Raw genomic sequence first — 26,192 nt, forward strand, 5'->3', positions numbered from 1 at the left:
TATTATGATTACTTTCAGATTTATTAAAGTTTATTTTGAATCAACTAGCAATGAAAAAATAAATATTCATATTTAATATGACCATAAATCAGCTTTTCTATTGCCTTTGCATCAATAATTTAAAAATAAGTAAATAATGCACTGATTCAATAGTCAGGTGCTATTTATCCCAATTCTACCTAATTTAGAGGTAATATGTTAGGTAGGAAACCTAAGAGTATCAGTACTGATTAGTGATTTGAGGCAGAAAACTTGCAAATTAGGCTGGGAATTGCTAGTAAGGTTCTGAATTCAATCGTGATGAAGTGACTTGGTTTTATGTGCCTAAGGACCCTGTCTAATGAGTTGTATCATCTTAATAGGCCACATACTGGTAAAAAGATAAATAAATAAATAAATAAAAGCAAGTAAATGTTAATGGTATCTCAAAAGAGCTCATTAATTAAGCAGTCGGCACCTCAACACAGAAAAAATTTCTGGCCATGTGGCCCTCACCCCACCTTAGCCTTAGCAGGTAGAAAAACTAAATGCTTGAGGAGTATTTGCTACTAATTACCTCTGATTGGTATGCCATGTCTGGTCTCGTTTTGATATAGAGGGCAAAAAACATGAAAGCCAATGAACATTAAATTGCCAAAGTGAGTGTAACACAGCAAGAACATTTACCATTTCCACCATGTTTCATCGTAAATGGGAGAAATAATATTGGAGTTGTGGAGGCAGGAGTTTTGGATATATCACAGATCTGAGTCATGGACAGCCATGTGTGCTATCCATTATTTAAAAAAAAAAAAAGTCCTTTTAAAACGGTATTAGTCATGTCTACAGGATATTTTCTCGGTTTTGCATAAAATGCTTCCTGACATTTTCATGCTAATATAACATTAAATATTTCTGTTGTATAACAATCTCACTAGAACTTGGTTTTCCTTTTTTTTAAGACATGAATTTTAAGTGGTGGTCATTATGATATCATTGAAAGGAAACCAGAACTAACAATAGTTACCAAATACAGCCCTTTTATTACCTGTTTGCCAAAGAATCTCCATTTTATGTACCATTTGACAAATGCAACCTATTTTATAAGTAGCAGAAACTCTGCAGTCAGAGTGCATTTTTAATACTTTATTACATTAAGACTCAGGTTTAAAAAAGTAAGTTATTTCTGTTAACTTTAGTATTTTTCACTTTATAGAAAAAGCTTATGTCTGAATTTTCCTATTTTGGTGTTCCTGGATTTAGTAAGATGATATAAAATACTATACTATTTTAAGATATTATTAGTACTCTGCTACTAAGAATATAATATTAGGATTTAATTATTTTTTCTTGCCTATACATATTAGACTATATATTTGACTTTGCATTTGCATAAAGAGCATATTATTACAATCCCTAACATTTCTTAGATCGTAAGGCAAACCTATATTCAAATGAGAATATATATTGAAGATTCCATATCTATAAGCCTGAGATAAATGTATGATTTGGTGAGAGGGAGAAGAGAATTTATAATAATGATAAAAGCTATTAACACTAAAATATTTTAGGATTTTTAGCACAGTATCATTATCTACATGAAGAAATTGTTATACTTGCAAGTGAAATAGTTCCACGTGAATTCGAATGGCTGGGCTAGAAATTAGGAAGTTGGTACTATTTGGAATGAAGCACTTATCATTTTTCTTTTTCTGAAGATATATTTTTTCACTCATCTCTTCTCTCCAACATCTTTCAACTTATTAAGCAGGTTGCCTAAAGGAGAAACCATCTCCAGAAAAATTGTAATAACTTCTTTAGGGTTTTCGTACTTGGCTTCAGTTTCTCCTACCTTTCGTAATAGATTCACCCTCTTTGTTCACCTTTCTAAAGGAGGCATTGTAAGGAAGCTTTCTTACAGCAAATTTACCATATCTGGTGACGTCTGACTCCTTTTTTTTTTCTTAGGCTAGACACTTTCTCACTGAAAGAAGCCTTTTGTCAGCATCTATTATGCTACTTTCCCACTGTTATAAATCCTCTATATTTTCTTAAATAGGACAGATGATATTAGGTATCCAGTTCCAATGCCATAGCACTTGAATTTAAATGTAGGCAGTGTTTTATTCTCCTAATCTCTGTAAACTCTGATAGTTGCTTTAACAGAACATGCCTTTTTTGTTTGCTTTGTTCAGTGGTTGAGCTTTAATATGAGTTACGAGGGAACATAGATAAAAGAATGTCTTTAAAGGCCATGAAATCTTCCCTCAGTTTGGAACAAACACCTTAGCTTCAATGTCTCTGCCACTTAGCATATTTAATTTCTTTGGACAACATTGTCCACAGTGTTGAAATGAATCTGACTTGAAAAGCTCAGGCATTTTTAGGATATATTTTGGCATTAATAGTGTGTTTTGACTTCAGAGCTGTTAATTACGCCTAGTTCCCTGATAAAATATTTGTAATTGGATTTTTTTTGGTCAGTATTAAAGTGTGTTTGAGTTTCAAGAGAGACATGAGTAGTTTTTAATATAGAACAATTTATTTTACTTAATATCTTACATTTATTTTTGGAAAGTGATTCATTGTATTTAAATTTCTCAAATATTCAAAGCACCAAGGAAAATTATAGACAATAGTTTCTATTATTATTTGCTTATTTTTCTATTGGAAAAACTTTTGTTTTTTTCTCACTATACAAATGTTTTTTCAATTAGCTTAATAACTTTGAACAACACGTTTATTTGACACTACATTTAACTGTTGTCAAAAATGTTATTGGATCATGGTTGAATAATTAATAAACCATTGGGTACTTTCTACAGAACCATTTTAGTTATTTTATAATAAAGTCCCTCATAGGAGATATTAGTTGAGGTGAAAATTGTTCCTATCAGTATAAGCCCAAGAACTCTTGTCTGACAATTAAGCAACAAATAATTATTGTGCCCTCATAGAAACCACTGGTAGCTCTTTCATGAATGAATGACAATATTTCACTTTGTAGTTAATAATGTATGAAGACAGATGAAGGTGTTTGTGACAGATAATACTCCTTCGTGAAATACAGAATCACTGCTCTGCAAATAGTATTCATTAAGGGTGTGGTATTTGTCTGGATTAAGTAGTTTTTGGTGGCATGTATGCATAACCAATTCAAAAATGCTTAATGAAAGTTTATCACTATGATAGTTATAAGGTTATTTTATAGAATACAAAGTTTGCAAATGCAGGCAGGATTCATGAAGGAGAGAAAGTAGAATAGGCATGCTGTCAAGAACTCAGGCAGAACTCTCAATGTAGTCTCTGAGGTTACTTGGTCTCTTGATTTAATTAATTCAGTCAGTCAATTGGTCATGTGTCTATTTACTCAGCAGGTGTTTATTAAGGACCGTGTGTCTAATCCAGACACTGGAACTATGTATAATACAGACTTGACTTAAAAATAATATATAATTCACAAACCATGCTACTGACCCATTTAAATTGTATAATTTGATGATTTCTAATAATAACCATAGAGTTGTGTAAGCATCACTACAAACACTTTTAGAACATTTTCTTTACTCCATTAACAGTCAATCCCTATTCCCCTTTCCCCTGCTACTAGCAACCACTAGTCTTCTTTCTGTTGCTATGGATCTGCCTGTTTTGGATATTTCATATGACATGAATCATGTAATATGTGGTATTTCATGACTGGCCTACTTCACTTAGCACACTATAATCCAAAGTATTTCTTCCTTTTTTGCAGAATAATATACCATTGTATGGATGCAGCACATTTTATTTATCCTTTCATCAGCCGGCGGACATATAGGTTGTTTCCACCTCTTGGTTATTATGAATCATACTGCTATGAACATTCACTTGCAGGTTTTTGTGTGGAGATATTGGTGGTTTGTGTTTAAAGTATTGAGGAACCAGATTTACCAAAATAGCTGCATCATTTTTCACTCCAGCTAATAGTATCTGAGGGTGCCAGTTCCTCCACATCCTTACCAAAACTTATTGGTCTTTTTCATTATGGCCATCCTAGTAAGTATGAAATAAAATATCATTATAGTTTTAATTTATTATTTCTCTAATGACTAATGATACAGAACATATTTTCATATACTTATTGGATATTTATATATCTTCTGTGGAGATATAAATCTTTATAGTGTTTGGTAATTTTTAAATTGGGTTTTCTGTGTTATTATTGAATTATAAGAGTTCTTTATATATTCTAGATGCAAGTTTTCACTCGCGTCTGTGTGAAGAGACCACCAAACAGGCTTTGTGTGAGCAATAAAGCTTTTTAATCACCTGGGTGCAGGCTGGCCGAGTCCGAAAAGAGAGTCAGCGAAGGGAGATGGGGTGGGGCCATTTTATAAGATTTGGGTAGGTCAAGGAAAATTACAGTCAAAGGGGGGTTGTTCTCTGGCGGGCAGGAGTGGGGGTCACAAGGTGCTCAGTGGGGGAGCTTTTTGAGCCAGGACGAGCCAGGAGAAGGAATTTCACAAGGTAATGTCATCAGTTAAGGCAAGGACTGGCCATTTTCACTTCTTTTGTGGTGGAATGTCATCAGTTAAGGCAGGAACAGGCCATTTAAATTTTACTTCTTTTGTGATTCTTCAGTTACTTCAGGCCATCTGGATGTATATGTGCAGGTCACAGGGGATATGATGGCTTAGCTTGGGCTCAGAGGCCTGACATTCCTGTCTTCTTATAAGAAAAATAAAACAAAACAGTGTTGAAGTGTTGGGGTGGTGAAAATTTTTGAGGGTGGTATGGAGAGATACTGGGCGATGTTTCTCAGGGCTGCTTTGAGCGGGATTAGGGGCGGCATGGGAACCTAGAGTGGGAGAGATTAAGCTGAAGGAAGATTTTGTGGTAAGGGGTGATATTGTGGGGTTGTTAGAAGAAACATTTGTCGTGTAGAATTATTGGTGATGACCTGGATATGGTTTTGTATGAATTGAAAAACTAAATGGAATAAGAGAAGGAGAAAAACAGGTATTCAAGGACTAAGAATTGGGAGGACCTAGGACATCTAATTAGAGAGTGCCTAAGGAGGTTCAGCATAGCCTTGCCAGCAAAGATTATTTATTTACTTTAAGAGTTAAGAGTGGCGGTTTGGGGATAGCACCAGGAAGTATCAGCTGTGATGGCTTGGAGAAGCAGTGTAAATAAGAGCAGGGCATTTATGAGTAGTTGAGACTGGTGAATAGGAGTATGACTAGACAGAAGATAGCAGGGATGACAAGTTTTTTGGGGTGCAGTCTAAGTTGGTCTGGTGTCTGGGATGAGACTGGGGCCTAATAAAAAGGAGCGTCTATACAGGAGCTTAAATGGGCTGTACCTTGTAGCATTCTGAGGACAGGCCTGAATTCTGAGAAGGGCAAGTGGTAAAAGTATTGTCCATTCCTTTTTAAGTTGGTGGCTGAGCTTGGTGAGGTGTGTTTTTAAAAGACCATTAGTTCACTGAATACTAAGAGCCTGAGAAACTGCTTGGGTGATTTGACTAATAAAGGCCTGTCCATTATAGGACTGTATAGAGGTGGGAAGGCCAAACCGAGGAATTATGTCTGACAGAAGGGAAGAAATGACCGTGGTGGCCTTCTTAGACCCTGTGGGAAAGGCCTCTACCTATCCAGTGAAAGTGTCTGCCTCGACCAAGAGGTATTTTAGTTTCCTGACTCGGGGCATGTTGAGTAAAGCCAATTTGTCAGTCCTGAGCGGGGGCAAATCCCCGAGCTTAATGTGTAGGGAAGGGAGGAGGCCTGAATAATCCCTGAGAAGTAGTAGAATAGCAGACGGAACACTGAGAAGTTATTTTCTTGAGGATAGATTTCCATGATGGAAAGGAAATGAGAGGTTCTAAGAGACGGGCTAGTGGCTTGTAACCTACACGGAAGAGGTTATGAAATGATGATAGAACAGAATGGGCCTATGAGGCTGGAAGGAGATATTTTCCTTGGTCTAAGAACCATTTGCCTTGTGTGGGAAGAGATTGATAGGTGGAAGTTGCAGCGGGGGAGTAGGTGGGAGTGACCGATGTGAAGGAGAAAAACTGGCCATGAGGGACAGAAGTTGGAATGCTAGCTGCTTGTCTAGCCACCTTATCAGCATAAGCGTTGCCTAGAGCAGTGGGATCTGACGCCTTTTGTTGCCCCTTGCAGTGAATGACTCCAGCTTCCTTTGGAAGTAAAGTGGCTTTGAGAAGCATTTTTTTTATTAAAGAGGGATTAATGATAGAGGACCCTTGTGTAGTGAGGAAACCTCTTGCATGGTGGTGCAGGATATGGAAAGCATATTTAGAGTCAGTATAAATATTGATGTGTAGTACCTTTGCAAGAGTGCGGGCTTGACTTAAGGCAGTGAGTTCGGCTTGTTGAGAGGTAGTGGAGTGGGCAGAGCTGTAGCCTCAATGATAGATGTGGAAGATACTACGGCACAGCTTGCCTTTGCTGGTGAGTGGCGATTAGGCCTGGTGGAACTGCCATCAATTAACCAAGTGTGTTCAGGGTGAGGAACAGGAAAGAAGGAAATATGGGGAGATGGGGGGAATGTCAGGTGGATCAGAGAGATACAGTCATGGGGATCAGGTGTGGTATCCCGAATAATGTGGGAGGCCAGACTGAAGTCTGGGCCAGGAACGATGGTAATTATGGGAGACTCAACAAAGAGTGAGTACAGCTGAAGAAGCCAGGGAGCAGAAAGTATATGCGTCAGGTGTGAGGAAGAAAATAGATCTTGGAAGTTATGAGAACTGTAGAGAGTGAGTTGAGCATAGTTTGTGATTTTTAGGGCCTCTAAAAGTATTAAAGCAGCAGCAGCCGCTGCACGCAGACATGAGGGCTAGGCTAAAACAGTAAGGTCAAGTTGTTTGGACAGAAAGGCTACAGGGTGCGGTCCCGGCTCTTGTGTAAGAATTCTGACCGCACTAACCATGCCTAGGAAGGAAAGGAGTTGTTTTGTAGAAGGGATTGGGGTTTGGGAGATTAGCCAGACATGATCAGCAGGGAGAGCACATGTGTTTTTATGAGAATTACGCCAAGATAGGTAACAGATGAGGAAGAAATTTGGGCTTGACTGAAGTAATGGGGGCTGTCTGTGAAGACTTGAGGCAGTATAGCCCAGGTGATTTGCTGAGCCTGATGGGTGTCAGGGTCAGTCCAAGTGAAAGCAAAGAGAGGCTGGGATGAAGGGTGCAAAGGAATAGTAAAGAAGGCACGTTTGAGATCTAGAACAGAATAATGGGTTGTGGAGGGAGGTATTGAGGATAGGAGAGTATATGGGTTTGGCACCACGGGGTTGATAGGTAAAACAATTTGGTTGATAAGGTGCAGATCTTGAACTAACCTGTAAGCCTTGTCTGGTTTTAGGACAGGTGAAATGGGGGAATTGTAAGGGGAGTTATAGGCTTTAAAAGGCCATGCTGTAGCAGGCGAGTGATAACAGGCTTTAATCTTTTTAAAGCGTGCTGTGGGATGGGATATTGGCATTGAGCGGGGTAAGGGTGATTAGGTTTTAATGAGATGGTAAGGGGTGCGTGATCGGTCGCCAAGGAGGGAGTAGAGGTATCTTATACTTGTGGGTTAAGGTGGGGGGATACGAGAGGAGGACGCAAAGGGGGCTTTGAACTGGGGAAAAGGGCAGCAATGAGATGTGGCTGTAGTCCAGGAACAGTCAGGGAAGCAGATAATTAAGTTAAAATGTCTTGGCCTAATAAGGGAACTGGGCAGGTGGGGATAACTAAAAAGGAGTGCTTAAAAGAGTATTGTCTAAGTTGGCACTAGAGTTGGGGAGTTTTAAGAGGTTTAGAAGCCTGGCCGTCAATACCCACAACAGTTATGGAGGCAAGGGAAACAGGCCCTTGAAAAGAAGGTAATGTGGAGTGGGTAGCCTCCGTATTGATTAAGAAGGGGACGGACTTACCCTCCACTGTGAGAGTTACCCAGAGCGTCTGTGATGGTCCTGTAGGCTTCCGAGGCGATCAGGCAGTGTCAGTCTTCAGCTGCTAAGCCGAGAAGATCTGGGAAGGAGTCAGTCAAGAGAGCCTTGGGCCAGAGTTCCAGGGGCTTTGGGAGTGGCTGCCAGGTGAGTTGAACAGTCTGATTTTCAGTGGGGTCCCGCACAGATGGGACGCAGCTTAGGAGGAATCCCGGGCTGTGGGCATTCCTTGGCCCGGTGGCCAGATTTCTGGCACTTGTAGCAAGCTCCTGGGGGAGGAGGTTCTGGAGGAACCCCTGGCAGCTGCGGTTCAGGCATTTGGAGTTCTTGTGTGCTGGAGATGTGGCTGGGGTTTGTCTCACAGTGGAGGCAAGGAATTGCAACTCAGAAATACATTGCTACTTGGCTGCCTCTATTCTATTATTGTACACCTTGAAGGTGAGGTTAATTAAGTCCTGTTGTGGGGTTTGAGGGCTGGAATTTAATTTTTGGAGTTTTATTTAATGTCAGCAGATTGGGTAATAAAATGTATATTGAGAATAAGACGGCCTTTTGACCCTTTAGGGTCTAGGGCTATAAAGCGTCTCAGGGTTGCTGCCGAATGAGCCATGAACTAGGCTGGGTTTTTCATATTTGATGAAAGAGCCTAAACGCTAACTGATTTGGGAGAGGTCGGATAAAGAAAAAGGAGCATTAACCTTGACTATGCCTTTAGCTTCAGCCACCTTTTTAAGAGGAAATTGCTGGGCAGGTGGTGGAGGGCTAGTTGCGGAACAAAACTGTAAGCTGGACCGGATGTGAGGAGGTGAGGTGATAAAAGGATTATAGGGTTGGGGAGTAGAGGCTGAGGAAGAATTGGGACCTGGCTCGGCCTGGCGAGGAGCAGCCTGGGGAGGAGGGGAGAGGTCAGATGGGTCTGTAGAAAAGGAAGATTAGAAAGACTCAGCAACGCTTGGGGTTGGGACTGAGAGAACAGGCGGGAGGGAAAGAAGGAAGATTTGGGACGAGTCGCATTGGGAACAGAGTAGGGAGGGAACAGTGTGTAAAAGAATGCCTGGACATCAGGCACCTCAGACTGTTTGCCCATTTTACGACGAGAATTATCTAGATCTTGTAGGATGGAAAAATCGAAAGTGCCATTTTCTGGCTATTTGGAACCACTGTCGAGTTTGTATTGGGGTCAAGCGGCATTGTAGAAAGAAAATAAGGCATTTAGGTTTTAGGTCAGGTGTGAGTTGAAGAGGTTTTAAGTTCTTGAGAGCACAGGCTAAGGGAGAAGGAGGAGGAATGGAGGGTGGAAAGTTGCCCATAGTGAAGGAGGCAAGCCCAGAAAAAAGAGAGTAGAGACACGGAGAGAAGGGGTTGGGGGGTTCTTGCCCTCCAGAAAAGCGGAGAAGGGGTAGAGACACGGAGAGAAGGGATCGGGGGGTTCTTGCCCCCTAGAAAAGCTTTACTTGCTGCTAAGGGTGAAGGACCAAGGCAGGCGTCCCCGCGTGGTCAGACACCTCTGAAACGCGGGTGAATAATCAGGCAGTCGTCCCCGCGTGATTAAACACCAAGGGAAGACTGTCTTCCCGAGTCCGTGACCAGCGCCGGAGTTTTGGGTCCACGGATAAAACGCGTCTCCTGTCTCTACCAGAAAAGGAAAGGAACTGAAATTAAGAAAAGGGAGAGATTGAAGTGTGGTGCCAAGATTGAAAGGAGAAAGAGGTTGAGGGATAGTGAGAGAGGTTGGAGAAGAGAGTAAAAAGAGGCCGCTTACCGGATTTAAAATCGGTGAGATGTTCCTTGGACTGGTGGGTCTGAGGACCAGAGGTCGTAGGTGGATCTTTCTCACGGAGCAAAGAGTAGGAGGACAGGGGATTGATCTCTCAAGGGAGTTCTCCCCGTCCCCCCAGATCTGAGTCACGGCACCAAATTTCACTCGTGTCTGTGTGAAGAGACCACCGAACAGGCTTTGTGTGAGCAATAAAGCTTTTTAATCACCTGGGTGCAGGTGGGCTGAGTCTGAAAAGAGAGTCAGCGAAGGGAGATGGGGTGGGGCTGTTTTTATAAGATTTGGGTAGGTAAAGGAAAATTACAGTCAAAGGGGAGTTGTTCTCTGGTGGGCAGGAGTGGGGGGTCACAAGGTGCTCAGTGGGGGAGATTTTTGAGCCAAGATGAGCCAGGAAAAGGAATTTCATAAGGTAGTGTCATCAGTTAAGGCAAGGACTGGCCATTTTCACTTCTTCTGTGGTGGAATGTCATCAGTTAAGGCAGGAACAGGCCATTTAAATTTCACTTCTTTTGTGATTCTTCAGTTACTTCAGGCCATCTGGATGTATATGTGCAGGTCACAGGGGATATGATGGCTTAGCTTGGGCTCAGAGGCCTGACACAAATCCCTTATACATATGATTTGAAAGTATTTTTTCTCATTCTGTGGGTTCCCTTTTTACTATCTGGACAGTGTCCTTTGAAACACAAGATTTTTAAATTTTGATGACCTCTAATATATCTATTTTTTGTCTTTTTTGTTTTAAGTGAGTAACTAGTAAGTCTGCCTGACTTAAGATCACAAAAATTTCTCCTATATTTTCTTCAAAGAGTTTTCTAGATTTAGCTCTTACATTGAGTTCTGTGATTTATTTTGAGGTAATGTTTGTGTGTGGTGTGAGGATGGAGTCCAATTTCATTCTTCAAACTTCTTTTTTTAAAGCAAGGTATTGCTATGTTGCCCAGGCTGATCTCAAACTCCTGGGCTCAAGCAATCGTACCGCCTCTGCCTCCCTATGTGCCTGGCCAATTTCATTATTTTACATGTGGATATTCAGTTTTTCTAGCTTGATATCTATTTTTATAATCTAATAGAAAAGACTAGTGCTCTTCAAACTTAAATGTTAGTAAGAATCACCTGAGATTCTTGTTAAAATGCAAATTTTGTTATGGTAGTGGGACCTGAGAGTCTACTTTCTTAACAAACTTCCTAGGTGATGCTGCTGATTCTGGTACTGGGACTTTTTTTGTTTATTTTTGAGACTGTCGCCCAGGCTAGAGTGCAGTGTTGTGATCACGCTCACTACAGAGTTGACCTCCTGGGCTCAAGAGATCCTCCCACTTCAGCCTCCAGAGTAGCTGGGACTATAGGCATGCTCCACCATGCCTGGTGTATTAGTCCATTTTCACACTGCTATAAAGAACTGGCTGAGACTGGGTAATTTATAAAGGAAAGAGGTTTAATTGACTCACAGTTCAGCCTGTCTGGGGAGGCCTCAGGAAAGTTACAATTATGGTGGAAGGCAAAGGGAAGGCAGGTATCTTCTTCACAAGGTGGCAGGAAGGAGAGTGAACACAGGAGGAACTACCAAACACTTACAAGACCATTAGATCTCATGAGAACTCACTATCAAGAGAACAGCATGGGGAAACAGCCCCCATGATCCAATTACCTCCACCTGGTCTCTCGCTTGACCTGTGGGGATTATAATTCAAGATGATATTTGGCTGGGGACATAAAACATAACCATATCACCTGGCTAATTTTTATATTTTTTGTAGAGACAGGGCTTCACCATGTTGCCTGGGCTGGTCTTGAACTCCCGGGCTCAAATGAGCTGCCTTCCTTGGCCTCCCAAAGTGCTGGGATTGCAAGCATGAACCGTGCCTGGCCAGTCCTGGGACATTTTGAATAGCAAGGAAATAGACAAGTACTAAACAAAGAATTACAAGTGCATTCTAACTGTGCATCTGTTTTATTTTCACCTCTCTGACAACTGGCTTTCTTTACTGCTTCCCATATGTGGGAGACTGTAACCTCTATACTGCTTCCAAGATCACATCCCATTAGGTCAAGCCATAAACTTAGGAGTTGCAAAATGGCATTGCTAAGCCTGAGTTTTTAATTCCCAGCAGAGATTAGCCAGTTGGCTACCTTAGACCTTTCAGCTCTTAGGTGTTCAGTTCTTAGTTCTATCAGCTGTGGCTAGGGGTCTGGCTTGTAGAGGGCTCAGTGGGTCAGTGGCAGCTCAGAGAGAAGAGAGTTATGGGCTGGCCAGAAACTGAATACTTTTTTACAGATGTACAATTGACCTTCTGTGTCATATCACAGAAGTCTGGGCATCTTTTACTTTAAATTGAAAATTGTTACAGCCATGGTAATTAGCAGGAGTCAGGAATTCTCCAAATGACTGTTACTGACCAATTCTGGGCAGAGGAGGGGGAAAAAGAATTTTCCTTGATTACCAGCTAAACTGCGTTTCATATTTAGCAACATGAATGATTTGTGTGACTTCACTAAGGTCTCCGATTGGAACACAGGCAGTCCTAATGCAGACTATTGAGTGGGCAGTCATGGGTAAGGTACTGAGCCTTTGTGGAAGCTTTCTCATTTATAGACTGAGGAATAATAGCTGTTCTGCAAAGACATTTTTAATCATTTTGTTTCTGGAACAATGTGTAGGTGCTGAATCTGTTAGTTTTCCTCTCTTTCCCCGCCTTCCTACTTCCAGAAAAGATTTTCTGTGATTTACATATAAATGATCAAGTATAATAGGGCCATTAAATTACGGATAAAACAAGAGCCTCTAATGGAAAGAGAACATAGTTTTTCTGCAAAAATCAAGGCTAAGATGGTTACTCTAACTGAATAGTAATTTAACTATGAGCTTTCTGGCACACATCATAAAAACAGAATAGATTAAACTGTTTTTAATATATAAAAATCTTAAAATACCAGTTAGGAGAGAGAAAATGTTTTTTTCTAACATTAAAATTATGTTTCCATAGAATAACTAATAAGAAAAATGGAATGACATAATTGACAATGTTTTAAAAGTATCAAATGATAAAAACTTTTTCTAGTATGCTCCTTGAATTCTAGCCTCTGCACACTGTCTAGTTTCTCATTTTTTAGGTATTTGTTACATTAGCATCCCACTTCCAGGTACCAAAATCTGTATTAGTTTCTCATTGCTGCTATAACAAAATACCACAAATTGAGTGGCTTAAAACAGCACAAATTTATTCTTACAGTTCTGGAGATCCAAAGTCCAAAATGGGTCTCAATGTGTTAAAATCAAGATGTCAGAGGGCTGAGTTCCTTTTGCAGGCTCCAGGGGAATCTGTTTCCTTAACTTCTCCAGTTTCTAGTGGTCACCTGCATTCCTTAGTTTTTGCCCCTCACCCTTTCCTCTGTCTCTAAAGCCAGCAGCCTCAGTCCGTATCAGTCTTCCATCTCTATTGGTTATATTCTACCTCCTTCTAATTTTTGGACCTTGTTATTACATCTGCTAACTTAATTCCCCTTTGTCACTAAAACTAACGTATTCACCAGTTTTAGGGATTAGGAACTAGGTCTGTCTCTTTTTTTAGGGGCATAGGAAGGGAGGGCATTATTCTGGTAACCACAATGATCACTTATGATGCCAATCCCTTGATAAAATCTAAAAGCGTCATATTCAATACTGGTTGTATAAGGCATTTCTATAAGGAACTTAAGTAATAGAATCCAAGTACCTAACTTTTTTTTTTGTAGTCTTACATGATCTAAATTTAGGAGATTTTAGAGAAGTAGATCTTTATCCCTGGCCTCCATGTTTTCACTTTTAATTTTAAGTGAAATTTTAAGCTTTCTTAATTTGCCTATTTTTTGGAGTTGCATGTCTGATCATTTGAGACAAGATTGGGATTTTTATTTTAGAACCATTTAAACAACCAGCTTTACCTTATCTATTGAATGTCTCTGTTCTAGCTCCCCCTTTCTTTGTCCCTTATAAAGGGAAACCAGTAGTCTGTTAGTGAAGAGTGGGAAAATCACTAACTTATTGTAAGGATATTAACTCTTATATATCACATAAAACATATACTAGGTCCATTACGTAGTACAAAGAATAAGTTGCTACAGTGCCAATAAGCATGCAAATAAATTTGATAATTAACAGCTGGTAGGATTTATCCATTTATTCACTTATCATCTATTGAGCATCTATTGAATATTGGAATTATAGTGAGTAACAAAACAATGGACCATAGCTTATATCAGAAATCTTCATGGTTGCATGCAAATGAAAGAAAAAAAAAGAATGAGGATTTATGTGCTTAGGGCAAACACTAACATAGAGCCATTTCTTAGGCACACATCAACTGATTTTATACTATATAATTACAATGCTTAGGTGAAAGCAAATAATACAGTGATAGTTTTAATAAAATTAAATTTAACTCCCTCTTGTTTCACTGTTACTGTTTTTCAATTAGGAAGCATCATGCCATTTGAAATTTGGGTAATAAATATATTATTTTCAATATTTAGATAGCAGTTATGTTAAAAAATATTTTAACTTTTCCATTTTGCTTTTCACTTCATATTATCACCCTATTTGGACATTTAATTTTTCTTACTTGTATTGTTGCCTGTGCTATACAATCTTTATTGCTGCTTTTCTTCAATCCTTCCTGCATATTGCCATTAGACTCTTTTCCTAAAGAATAGTCTTTGTTGTGAGAGTCTCTTGCCCACCATCTGAAATGCTGATGGCTGAAATTCAAAGCTTTCTAAGAGATGGCAGAAACTAACTTTTTTGCCTCCTATTTTGTATCACTACATTCATGAAAGTTTGAAGTATAATAATTCACACAAATTCATCACATAAAACTTTAATTTGTTTTCATTTGCGGTATTCTCCATGCATAGGATAGCGATTTCCATCCTCACTCGCTCAAATATTACTCAGCCTTTCTTGTATAGATCAAAGGTCACTTCTGTGAAGCTTTCCAAGATGACTTCAGCTTTCAGGAATTTCCTTCATTTAACTCTTTAAGTAATTTGGGTCAGTTTATATATACCAGAAATAATGGCTATGTGACTCCTACTCTATAGAGAATAATATTTTTTAAATCCGCATCTAATGATCTGAAATAATAAGGTGTACTTTTTGCTAGATTATACCATGACATGCACAAATTTCTCCAGAAATCGTCAGTAAGACCTTCCCAAAGTTTTATATTTATGTCAGCCACAAAAATTATCTCTCTGGCTTCCTCCCATTCATGTTTGTTCATTGCCTAGATTAAGCCACTTTACCTTCCTTATCCTTTTTTTTTTTTCTTTAATTACTACAGTTTGGTTCTGTTGCCCAGGCTGGAGTATAGTGGCATGATCTCGGCTCACTGCAACCTCTACCTCCCTGGCTCAAGCCATCTTCCTACCTCAGCCTCCCAAGTAGCTGGGACCACAGGTGCATGCCACCATGCCTTCCTCCTCCATTTTATCACATCATGACACTGTCTTCCTGCTGGAAGTTGTCATTGGAACTTCTGCTGTTTCCTACTTCCTAGGGAACCCAGAATTTTCATACCTTACTCTCAACCCATCAGTTTCCCTGAGAGTTCAAGAAACTTCCAGGTAATAGCAGTTCTTCTCTCACTCTAACTGATTTTTGTTGTGAGACATCCTTGTGGAGACTTTCAGGTAAATAAAACTTTCTACTACTGTCTTTTCTATATCATTTTCAACAAGTACTTTCTACAACTGATAATAGTGCATGTTTTATCTATTCTTCAAAACTAAGGGAAAAAATGAGGACAGGAAGTACTTTTTTATTACTCATGGCTTAACTCAGAGGTCCCCAAACCTCGGGCCACAGACTGGTACCAGTATATGGCCTGTTATGAACTGGGGCACACAGCAGAGTTGTGCAGTGGGTGAGTGAGCATTACTGCCTGAGCTCTGCCTCATATCAGATCAGCAGTGGCATTAGATTCTCATAGGAGCAGGAACCCTATTGTGAATTGTGCATGCCAGGGAGTGAGGGATTTAGGTTGTGTGCTTCTTATGAGAATCTAATGCCTGATGATCTGAGGTGAAAGTTTCATCCTGAAACCCTCCCCACTGTCTGCGGAAAAATTGTCTTCCATGAAACCGATCCCTTGTGCCAAAAAGATTGAGGGCCACTGGCTTAACCTTTAGCAAGTCCTCTTCTTTGGGTGAAATATGAGTAGCAAATTAAGCTTCAGTCACATATTTTCTTTCCTTTTTTTTTTTTTTTTGTTTGTTTGTTTTTTTGAGATGAAGTCTCTTTCTGTCACCCAGGCTGGAGTGTAGTGGCGCCATCTCGGCTCACAGCAACCTCTGCCTCCTGGGTTCAAGTGATTCTCCTGCCTCAGCCTCCCAAGTAGCTGAGATTACAGGCACGTGCCACCATGCCCTGTGGATTTTTGTATTTTTAATAGAGATGGGGTTTTGCCATGTTGGCCAGGCTGGTCTCGATCTGCTGACCTCAAGTGATCCTCCTGCCTTGGCCTCCCAAAGTAGCAGGGTAAACTTCAGTCATGTATTTTCTTTCTTTCTTTCTTTTTTTTTTTTGTTTTGATTACAGACATGAGCCACCATGCCCGGCCCAGTCATGTATTTTCAATACAAGCAGGGTGTCATTGACATCTACCACATGTCCACAAGGCATTTCGTTCTTCTGCATATAGTGTTTAAGAAGGTGTAGATAAAATTCCTGTCATTCCTTCCTTTTCTAAGCTTGCATTTCTTTTCCTCCTCCTAAAAAGAAATGATAATAGCTTAACCAAATAAAGCAATTTCTGATTATGCATGATATAATAGATTATGTTATCAGGACTAGCTAAGACAATCAACAACTAACCAACTATCTTAATGTTGGAATTTATTATGAGCTACCTATATGCATATATTCTATGGGCAAAATATTATAGTCATATAATGCATATATATGTGTATTTTAAGACACTTTGTGGTTTTTCTAAATGTATTATATTTAAATTATGAGAAAAGTTAAAATATTAACTAATGAATAAAATTACACATGTATATATGTATGTGATATATATAACTGTATATATGTATGTGATATATATAACCATATATATTATATATGTGTATATGTGTATAATATATGTATTACCCATAGTCTTCCCTCTTTCTCCATTACAAGATAGACCTACAGTTATAGTTTTTTTTTAACACAAACTTCTATTGAAGATGCAGAATATTAGAATTTCCTATCTTGCTGTCAAATTCAAACATTATCATCCTCATGGAAACATTAATAACAGCTGTTTACTGTACCATTAGTATGTACCAAGTACTACTCTAGGAGATTTATAAAAATTAAATTGTTTAATCATAAATAAATAATTATGAAGTGAATTTTGAGAACATGGAAGCTCAAGGACACACTATAAGTGGAGGAGATGGAAAAAATGGTATATAAAATTGGTCTGAATATCCAGATTAAAATTTCTAGCATTCTTAGTTAGAATGGTATATATAACAAAATACTGTGTGGAACTCAAAACAACTACTATTCATTGTAAGCATATTTCTCACAGTAGCATCAGCCACAGCATCACTGAGCAAAGTAGAGAAAGTGGTTGTGAATCTGACAGGCCATAGCTTAACATCTGGCACAATAAATCATAATTATCACATTCTTAAGGTTACAAATGAGTGACAATTTAAATGTTTACATAAAAGAAGTCATGTTTTAAATTTCTATTTTCTTGGTAAGTTATACTTCTTAGCCACAGTTTCCTTGTTCATAAAATGGGGGCATTTGTTAGATCTGTAAGGATCCTTCAAGCCCTACAATTTCTACAAATTTGTGATTCCTTTTAATTAACATTTTATCACCAAACTAAATTATCTTCAAGGTTGAAAGAATACGAGATTTAAACCCAATGAGTTATTCTATTGCGTTAGATTCAGAAGACCAATAGAGAAAAAAGTGTAAAACAAATATATGCAATAGAGAAGTATCAAAAGTTTTCCATAATATTTCTACATGTATGTATACATTGAAATAACAATTTTAATAGTTACCATTTAAGTAAAATCATATATTGTAACTTAGAGAATAAAAGCTTTTCTAAGGAATTCAATAATTAGACAGAGACTTTCGCAGTATGTTGCCTTAAGATTCTCTTTTGATTTGCTTTGAGGTATCTGTTACTTCTTTGAAGTTTATGTTTTTCTTACATTTAGTTTCAGATAATTTCTCCCATTACATTTTTCTTCCATAATCTCTAAGATAAACACATTTATTTATTATTAAAATGCAGTAGATTTCACTAGATCTTTAAAACTCAGTAACGAAGTATCATTTTCTATGCATTATTATTATCACTACTAATCTGTAATTTTAAAGTATTGTATATACTTATATTATTTTCAGGTTTTTGGATCACATTTCCTAGACAATAATGAGAAATAAGGGCTTCTAATTAACTGGATATTCAAAAAGTATCATATTTGCTGTGGACCTTCATCTCAGTGAATTTGTGAATGTATTATTTATAATAAAAATAAAATAAGTGAATGCTAAAAAAGTTTTTCCTTTTGCCAGGGGATTTACTGTAAAGAGAACAAAATGGATCATGGTATGTTACTTTTCTGTGTAAATATATAGAGAAGAAAACCTACCAAAGATTTAACAACGATTTTCCTACAATTGGGGTGGGAATGGAATGGTGAGATTCAGAACAGGTTCAACTCTCTATGTGGTATCTTTCTGAATTAGAACATTTTGAATGAATTTGTATTTCTTTAATAACTACTAAAATATGTCATTATATTAAGATAGTCATATTTACAGTATTTATACTAATTCTTGAAATCACAACAATTTATTTCATATGTAAAGAACAATTGCAAAAACCTCTGCCTTGATGGAGTTTACGGTTCAGTGGGGGAGAGGGTGATAATAAGAAAGTAAAAGATGGCATGTAGAAAAAAACACAGAAGGGCAGTAGGAAGTGTGCATGTGTGAGATATAATTCTCAGTAAGATAAAGAAGGCCTCAGTAAGATAAAGGTAACTGAGAAATTAACATTTGAGTGAAAACTGAAAGAAGGCAAGTATATTAGTCCAGACGTTCTCACACTGCTATAAAGAAATACCCAAGACTGGGTAATTTATAAAAGTAAGAGGTTTAATTGACTTATAGTTCCACATGGCTGCAGAGGCCTCAGGAAACTTACAATCATGATGGAAGGCAAAAGGGAATCCATGACCTTCTTCACATGGCAGCAGGAGAAAGAAGAGTGAGGAGTGAAGGGGAAAGAGCCATTTATAAAACCATTATATCTCATGAGAGCTCACTCACTATCACAAGAACAGGATGGAGGAAACCACCCCCATGATCTGATCACCTCCCACGAGGGGTCTCCCTAGACATATTGGGATTATGGGGAGTACAATTCAAGATGAGATTTGGGTGGGGACATAGCCAAACCATATCAGCAAGAGAAGAAACCATGCAGTTGTCTGTAATAGGAATTTCAGGATGAAGGAACTGCTAGGACAAAGGCTCTGAGTCAAAAGCACATTTGGATAGTCACAGTAAGTGGGAGTGTGGTAGGAGATCAAGTCAGAGACGTAATGAGGTAATAAGAAACTTGGGCCATGGTGAGAAATTTTATATTGGCTAGTTGAGTTAAGAGTGAAATAAGCATTAAGAAGGAAGTAAGTGGTTGGGTAATTGAGTAAAATATGGTTTGAGTGCCTCAAAACAAAGAGCAAATATGAATAGAGAAAATACTAATTATTTCCCCAGCTAGCAAAGTATTTTTGGAAAAATTAATATCTTCTCATGAGACATATGTATATATCAAAGCTATTTAGGTAAATAATTTGATTTAAACTGATAAATAAAGATATTTTACAATCTTTCATTCTTTTCATTTTTTTTCATTTATTTCTTGAGTATCTATTGTGTATCAGAAGACAAAGTCACATCGTACTCTCAAGCTTACAGTCTAAGTCTACAATGTAAGTCTAATATATCCAGCCAAAGTTAGATTTGCATTTATTTTGCATGATAATCATTGTTAGAATGGTTCAAGTAACACTGGGAAAGATAACATAAAATGAAAAAGTTTAGAGAGTAAAATGCATATTATTTTTTATGTTGGAAACATGGATCTTAGTTGGGAAAAATAGCCTTGATGATACTCTGAGGAAAAGTAACCAGTTTTTTTTTTTTACCGTTAAGTGTGATGTTAGCTGTAAATTTTTTGTGAATATTCTTTGTCATGTTGGGGAAGTCCACTTTTATTCCAAATTTTCTGACAGTTTTTATTATGAATGAGTGCTGGATTCTGCCAAGTCTTTCTTTACATGAATTCATATGATTATATGATTTTATTTAGTCTCCTGATGTAGCGGATTGCATTAATTGATGTTTTATTATTTTTATTTTTATTATTATTTTTTGAGACAGAGTCTCACTCTGTCACCCAGGCTGGAGTGCAGTGGCACGATCTTGGCTCACTGCAACATCTGCCTCTCAGGTTTGAGCAATTCTTGTGCTTCAGCCTCCCTAGCAGCTGGAATTACAGACATGCACCACCATATCCGGCTAATTTTTGTATTTTTAGTAGAGACGGGGTTTTGCCATGTTGACCAGGCCTGTCTCAAACTCCTGACCTCAAGTGATGCTTACACCTCAGCCTCCCAAAGTGCTGGGATTACAGTCGCAAGCCACTGTGCCCAACCTAATTGATGTTTTAAACATAGAACCAGCATTGCATACCTGGTATAAATCCCACTTGTTCATGGTGTATGTAATTTTTTATGCTTTGTTGGATTAGATTATTTTGATAGTTCATTGAAGATTTATGCATATATATTTATGAGAGATATTTATAGCTTTTGTTGTAATGTCTATCAGGGTTTGGTACTAAGTTAATACTAGCCTCTTAGAAAAAGATAGGAACAATTTTCTTTACTTCTGTTTTATGAAATATATTGGAAGATTAATATTTCTTCCTTAAATGTTTGGTAGAATTTCCTGGTGAAATAATCAGGTCCTTGTTCTTTTGTTCTTAGAAGGTTATTAGTAATTAATTCATTGTATTTAATAGACATAGACCTATTTAGATTATCTATTTCTCCTTGTATGAGTTTGTATCTTTCAAGGAACTGGTTTATTTAATATAATTTATCCAACTATTGACCATAGAGTTATTTATACTGTTGCTTTATTACCGTCTAAAATCTGTGGGATCAATATTTTACTTTTGATATTGGTAATTTTTGTCTCTCTCATTTATTCTTTGCTAGCATGGCTAGTGGTTTGTCAAACTTATTGATCTTTCCAGAGAACCAGCTTTTGATGTCTTTTTTTCTATTTTCGTTCTTTCAGTTTCACTGTTTTCTGCTCTAAATTTTCATGTTTATATTCTTTTTTAGATATAAAGTGTTCTTTCTCTGATTTCCTAGGGTGAAAGCTTAGAGTTTGAGATCTTTCTTCTTTTCCAGTCCATGTACCTAATACTATAAATTTCCCTTAAGCACTATGTTCACTGCATCCCATAAGTTTTGGTCAGTTGTATTTTCATTTTCATTTAGAAATATTCTAGAATTTCTCTTGAGAATTCTCCTTGACTCATGATTTATTTGGAAGTATGTTTAATTTTCAAATATTTGGAGATTTTCAAACTGTCTTTCTGTTATTTTTAGTTTAATTCCATTGTGGTCTGAAAGCTTACTTCATGTTATTTCTATTCCTTTATATTGATTAAAGTGTACTTTATGGGCCAGAATGTGGTCTATATTGGTGAATGTCCCATGTGAGCTTGAGAAGAATGTGTATTCTGCTGTTGTTGGATAAAGTACTCTATAAATGTCGAATATATCAAGTTAATTGATGATGCTGTTCAGTTCAACTATATCCTAACAAATTTTCTGCCTACTTGATCTATCAATTACTGAAAGAGGAGGGTTGAAATCTCCAACTTTAATAGTGGATTTATCTATTTTTCTTTTCATGTTTGTCAGTTTTTGCCTTGTGTATTTTGATACTCTCTTATTAAGTGTTTACATATTTAAGATGTTATGTCCACTTGAAGAATTTACCCTTTTTGATTATGTAGCGTCCTTCCTTATCCTTGATACTTTTCTTGATCTGAGGTCTACTTTATCTGACATTGATATGGCTATTCCAGCTATTTTTTAAAAATAATGTTATCATGGTATATCATTCTTTATTCTTTTATTTTTAACCTATCTGTCTTTGATACTTAAAGTGGTTTCTTGTAAACAACATCAAGTTCAGTCTTGTCTTCTCATTTACTCTTACAGTCTCTGTTTTTTAATTGGTGTATTTTGACCATTCACATTTCAAGTAAATATTGATACAGATGGATTAATAACTGTCATATTTGTAACTGTTTTCTATTTATTGCATTTGTTCTTTGGGGAAAGGAAGTTAAAGTCACTAGGTTTATTATTCCTTGCAGCATAAATTAATGGCTCTGGGGGGGATATATGCAGGTCTCTCTAAAAGTGTCTATTGTGAACTTCTAGTTTTCTTTTTTTCGAAAGCCCTGACCATGCAGAAACATGAAACTGTTCATACAGCATTGTTTTCTGACAGTTTATAGCCAATCTATGTCAGTTCCATAATTTTTAAACTTAGAAGATTTCATTGACCTCCTTATTTCCTTTTTATAAACATCTTCATTTTTCAGGCATTGCATTTAACTTGATTCTGAACCTTACTCAGATGATTAACCCAGTCCTTTAAGAAGATGTTGAATTTCTGAAGAACTTTCTTAATAATATTGATTTAAAATGATTAATGATAGTCCCTTTACTTCCCATTCATGCTTAAATTTTATAAAATACAATCCTTTTAATTTAGAATTTAAAGAATTTTCCTTAAATATTGTGAGGTATAGCAGTAACAGCTTTTTGTTTTTAGCAAACTTTTCTCTGGTTATAGTAAAAACTGGTTTATTCCCCTTCGCAAATTTGCAAACTCACCAAAAGCCCTCAATCTGTTCTTCCACAAAGATGTAATACAGAAATTTGCTGTTGAATTCTCAAAATACAAGTATGGCTTTAAAAACAACTTCTTCTGGGTATATTTTGTGCAACAGCATTTTAAGATTCTTGTTTATTCTTTTGACCACCTGTGAAATTTGGAGTATTGTGTTTTAGCCAGGCTAATATAATCAATTCTGCCAACTCTATGTCAACTACAAGGAAATATTCTGACTTAAAACAAACAAAGAAATACCCATAATTAGCTCTTCATTTCGTGAAGTCTGAGAACGTGAGGCTCAGATAGTAACCACTGAAAAAAGACAACTCAGAATGTTGTTATTTGAGCATAATTCTATTGGTTCTCTGACATGAAAAGAAGCGTTTCTCCCCCAAACTTCAAGGGATTTTCTTTATTTGATCTGAGAATCACTGATACCTTTTGCCATTCTCAACCCAGCCTGATTCCTTGTTATGATTTTAACAGTGACAACAAGGAAAAACATTTGATGTTAGTAATATGTGAAATCTTAGGATTCTGTGTCATTCCCTTTATTTTATAGGTCAACACGTATTTAATACATTGCTTTCTGTTTAATATATAGAAAAGGAAAGTGAGATTTATATACTAAAGCATGAAGTACAGTGTCACAAAAGCAGAAGAGGAAAGAGTTTGAAGAAGGCTGAAACTGTCGTCAGTGTTAGGTTCAACACTATGTTTTCATTAAAAAAAGAAGAAATAATTTTCATTTGAAAAGTGAAAAAAAAACAAACGTTTTGTAAAGCTTTTGGAATGAGTCTTACTATACTACACTTGTTTTTGTAAGACTGCCTGACCCTAGAAATTCTAAGATAGATGACTAATGTAGATAATGGTTGCTGCTTAAGTGTGCTTATGTGTAACCCTAATTCATCACTGTCCAATGGTTAATAGATTTAGAGTAGCTGCATTAAAAAAAAAAACACGTGCACTCTTTTTTTAAAACATAATCTGTCTTGACTTTGTCATTTTGGCAATAGAAAATGTAGTTTTATTTTGATAAAGGTTGAAGAATTTATTGGGAGAAGATATCTGATGGCATTAAAAATGTCTCCCTCAAAGCAATTTAAGATATCAAAGTTACTTATTGAGGCTCAGTCTCTTGACACAGTCATACACCAATAATTTCCTAAAAGCAGTACAGAATACTAATGGGTGCTTATTTTTTAGCAAAGAAAATGCAAATATATTCTGAATTGAATGAATGTTATATTAAAATTAGATGATGAATATTTGAAATGAAGGAGAAAAAGTTCATTAGCAGAAAAATCTCATGAATCATTAATATTTCCACTATAGAGCAAGTTGATTTTTTATTTTAGTACAGTAACGCGTAGTATCACACCAAGTCATCTTTTGTTTATACGGTTAAAAGGAATTTTTCAGGAAAGTATTTACTTCATAAATAAAGCTTTTTTTTCTGGAAGTAATTGAGGTTGCATAGCAGTGTCTTCAGTACGGTTAATGTTCCTACTGAAAAGAAAATATACACAAACTTTGGGTGGAGAATAATACAGATTTCAAACACATCAGTAATTCATTTGACATGAAGCAAGGGGGAGCGGTGTGTCTTACATGCTCTGCCATTTTCTATGTTAGAATTCCACTTCGCCCATCATATCCTTTCAACTCCCACAACTCCTCTTTAAATTTTAGTTCAAATATCACTTCCTCAGGAAGGCATTCTCAGATTCTCAGATATTGTCAGTACCTACTCTATACTTATTTATAGCAAGTACTTATCGCATATAGAATTAAAGATTGGTCGTTTAATGGTGTTATCTATCACTAAAAAGAAAGTTCTTATTGTCATAGAACATGACCACATTGTTCACAGTTGTATTCCTATGGCCAGAAATGGCACTTTGAACATAATGTCCACTCAATAAATGTTTGTTTGGATGACTGAAAAAGGAGATTTTTAAAATGGGGCTGGAAGGTATATTGCTTCCAATCATCAGGGACTTTGGATTTGTGTTTGTGTGTTTAGGCTACTAGGGAGCCACGAAGAGTTTTTATCAGTAGATTGACAAAAGGAAAGCAATACTCTTGTCAGGTTGTAATGCGTAGAGAGCTTTAAGTGTAGCAAAACGGCAGGGAAGGACACTATCAGAGTACTGGTGGCAGTTCACCTTGAAGACGGTATGGTAACAATAACATACGAGATGGTAGCATTGGGAAAATATTCATGATACATTCCAAGGGAAGAATTTACAGCACTTTGCCTTTGATTCCATGTGGAGGTGGAGTATCCTAGGTAATTTTAAGGTTTTGAGCCAATGGATAAGATGAATGGTAATGGCATTACACAAGAAAAGGCAATTCAAGAAAAAGAGCATGTTTGGGGAGGAATAATAATAGCAACAAAGGCAACAAACTGCCTCTTAATGAGAACATGCTGTCTTATATCATAGTAGATACTAAACACATTCTTTCTGATTTGTGCAGTAATTCAGTGTTACTCTTCCATTTGAACCGTTACAGAAGGTAAGGCTCTTAGAGGTTAAGAAACTTGCTTAAAGTCAAACAGTTAGGATGTGGCAGAATTTGGATTTTATTCCGGATTTTATGCCGTTTTAGAGAGGATAAGATGTTAAGATAGAGAAATGATAGAAAAAAATATGTATATATATACACATATACAAACATCCATGTATATAATGTATGTATATATAATTATAGATGTATGAGTGTGTGTGTCTCTGTGTATATTTGATGTGTATGAGAAATTGAAACACATTTATGTGTGGATATTTAGCAAGTGGTGAGGAACTTTGAGGTGAGGATTCTGCAGTGATATTGATGTTGGAAATGGGCAGTTTATTCCCATATCAAGTTCTAACGTTTAAAATGCACCTGAATTTGTATTAAGAAACTTGTCTTGCTAAATTTTAATTCTATCAGATCAATAATAGCCATAGAGCTTGTAAAGGGAATCATTATTCTAACCTTTTGAAAAAATTTTTTTGTAGCTAAGTTTAAAAAAATGGAATCATCAGCAAAAGTTTATGGTTGTTTTGTCATCCAGAGTGTTTCCATTAAAAAGGCTTTGTGATTATTTTATTCAGTTATATTAATAATAAACTTCTTTTTAATTTATATTTATTGTGTTCCATCAGATTCTTCTATTTGTGGTGACAGGTAACTTAACACCCTTAAAAATAGCCGTTTACAAGATGCCTTTCTGTAATGTGAGTTTCTTTCTCTTCTAATGGGAGGTCCTAATGAGCAATGTAATGATCCAGGAAGATGAGCAAAAGGACTTAATAATTGAAGATTGAGTGCAAGAATTGTTCTGTAGAAGTTTATTAAAATAATAAATCATTGAGTACTTTGGAGATAATTATTTCACATTAGAATGGAGAATATGATTGTACCAGAGAGGAACATGGGCAATCATTCTGTCTATCCTTGTAAATTCTTGATCTGCACCTCTAGAATTTTGGTTCTGACCAGTTTATG

The 26,192-nt window shown here is 37.0% G+C and overlaps 1 protein-coding gene across 1 annotated transcript in view; it reads left to right on the top strand.

The window, feature by feature from the left end:
* Nucleotides 1-26,192, top strand: part of IL1RAPL1 (interleukin 1 receptor accessory protein like 1) — a 1,314,427-nt gene that overhangs the window by 240,079 nt on the left and 1,048,156 nt on the right. The window lies entirely within an intron of this gene.

This window comes from Pongo pygmaeus, chromosome X (genome assembly GCF_028885625.2).
Source record: "Pongo pygmaeus isolate AG05252 chromosome X, NHGRI_mPonPyg2-v2.0_pri, whole genome shotgun sequence".
Taxonomy (NCBI): domain Eukaryota; kingdom Metazoa; phylum Chordata; class Mammalia; order Primates; family Hominidae; genus Pongo; species Pongo pygmaeus.